This window comes from Olea europaea, chromosome 1 (assembly GCF_002742605.1).
Source record: "Olea europaea var. sylvestris chromosome 1, O_europaea_v1, whole genome shotgun sequence".
Classification (NCBI taxonomy): Eukaryota; Viridiplantae; Streptophyta; class Magnoliopsida; order Lamiales; family Oleaceae; genus Olea; species Olea europaea.
Window position 1 is genome coordinate 21,986,318 of NC_036237.1, and position 2,676 is coordinate 21,988,993.

Sequence of the window (2,676 nt, forward strand, 5' to 3'; positions counted from 1 at the left end):
TTAAGGGTTTAGAAACTGTTTTTGGTGAGAAATATAATCACCTCTTATTACTTGGTATAATTGGTTGAGACGAGGGTTTGACAAATATCTGTATATTTTGAGAATTTTCTAATTTGATGCTTTGTATATTGGCGAGTAATCTTGAAAGTTTCGATTGTGTTATTGGATTTAGAGTGTTAACAACATTTGTGAATGATCAACATTGTGAGTAAACCTTTTGGCTGAATATCCAAGCGTTTAAAGAGAAAAATTTTGATGTTATTTCTTATACTTTGAAGTTTATTTTTTATTTTTTATTTTTCCATTGTTGATATCAAATGTTTGTTTGGGTAGTGTTTGTATGTTTAAAAAAAAATAGTTAGTATTTGGTAAATAAAAAAGTTGCAAAAATTGAATTGGAATTTCAAAATGAAAATAAAAACGGTGGATAAATTTCTACTAGAAAGATTTGTGTATTCAGTGGCCATGTTATTCCGTGTTTGTTAGGATCCGCGGTTAGATTAATTTATTTGAAGATCCGAAGATTAACCTGCCCCCAAATATGTATTATTTATCAAGGAGACAGGCAGACAGGAAGCTGACTTGCCTGGCAAGTCTTCAGATCAAGCCATGCACAATGGAAAGTTCCTGGATGGAGGAAACCGCCAAGCCACCGCCGGGAGCAGGGTGTTTGCGGTGCCACGCACCTCATCCACAATCTGATGCAAATCAATCAACTACATTTTTTTTTTTAACGAGCTGTCCCAGCTTGCGCCAGACTATATCCTCGTCCCTGAACCTCCGGCCCCTCAGTAGCTCAGGGAGGTAAATCGCGGGATGTGCCCTTGTTGGTTCCCCGGTTCCCACACGGCTTTTACTCCTTCCCCAAAGGGAGCCTCTTCACTGCCTTACAGCAACTTGCCTTCCAAGATAAATCTTGACTTCCAAGTTGTGCCTTCCAGGAATCGAACTCCCCACGCTTGGTTCCAGAGCCCCCAATGTGATTGTTCCATCAACTTGGATGTGCCCCGGGGAGCAAATCAATCAACTACTTGATATCTTGGAAGGTGGATTCTGGGTTCCATGGGGCTTTTTATTTTTCTTTCCTTCTTTACGGTATTTTTCATTTTTCTTTCTTTTTATTTTATATATTCAAAATAATGCATAATGGCCTCTTTAATAAATATTTGGAGGTTTGATTCCACTGTTCAATCCAATAGATAAAAATACCAAAACATGTCAAAATACATATAAATCTCCTTATTCCTTAATTAGCTTTATCAAAAATTGGACCGTTGATTCTTCAATGTACTATTCGAGTAGTTCCACACCTTTCGATGAATTTGGTCATCAACATTCATTATAATCGCATAATCAATTCTTCATCCAAATCTTCGTTAAACTGTTAAATTATCACATAGCTCTCGAAAGAAATATGTTTCAATTTTTTAGTTTTAGATGCATACACCTAACTTTATAAGTTGGATCAGTCTGATAATTGGACAATAGACCAACTACTGATTTATATTGCAGTGTTACCTTTAAAAAGTTAGGGAAAATTGCACAAATATTGGTTTATCCTCTATTCAAATTACTTTGAAAAATTGAAGAGTCAGATATTTTTACAAGTAAAAAAGAAATAGCAACAAATTAGATTTACCAATGATTATAAGCTTTATAGAGAAAATCCTCTAACAAAATAACACAACAGATCACTTCAAATTAATTTTCGATAAACACGATAATTACATCGAACGATTTAAGAGCCTAAGATCCACTTCAGCTTAAATTAAAAGCTGGTATACGATAGGTTGAGTGCGACTATTTCATGGCTACTTATACCTATTGATAGTTCATCTTTAAAATATTTTCAAGCCTCACCTTCTAAAAAAAGTCAATAATCAAATTTTAATTCAGTCAAGCTCGCCTTATAAAAGAGTCTAATTGTCTAAATCAATTTCTAATTTAGTCCAAGTAGTTGAAAATCTGTATCTTATTCATTGAAATTCTAAACGAGAAATGGTCTCTGTATATTTTTTTATACTAATGTTCCTCGTTAAGATTTGAAATATTGCACCAAAAGTTCACAAATGTATCTAGACACGGCCATAGCCACATGAAATTGTAGGAAATAGTAGTTGACCTTTTCAAGAGAAAATCATGCCATTTGTCCCTAACCCTAACTTATTGCTCGAACAATAATTTGGTCCTCAAAATTTAAAATATAAAGAAAATTAGTTTTAGTAATTTTATTATAGTCGCGCATTCAATTTTTATTGATTACAATCCGCGAAAATTCTATTGAATTATCAAGTCGAGTAATTATTGAAATTAAATAAAAAAAAAGATTTACGTCTAACTAGATTGAGTAGTGTGTGAACAAAAGGAGACGATCACTTAATAAATTAGCCAAAAACAATTAATTTGAACGCGTCTATACACGTCTAGCTGACGTGGTGGATGCTAAATCGCGTTTCACTTCCATGCGATTTTGTCTATCTTGTGACAAGAAAACACTTCTTTTTCCTCTCATTACCCCCACAGACACGACTTTTGATCCTCTGACATTTTGAAATTCAACTCCCACAATGTCGTGGCAGTTGGCACCCTATTTCTTCTCTATATATATAAATCCTCAACCTTTTCTACCTTAGAAAAATAGAGCATTTTGAGATCATCTTTCTTGGATTTCTTTCT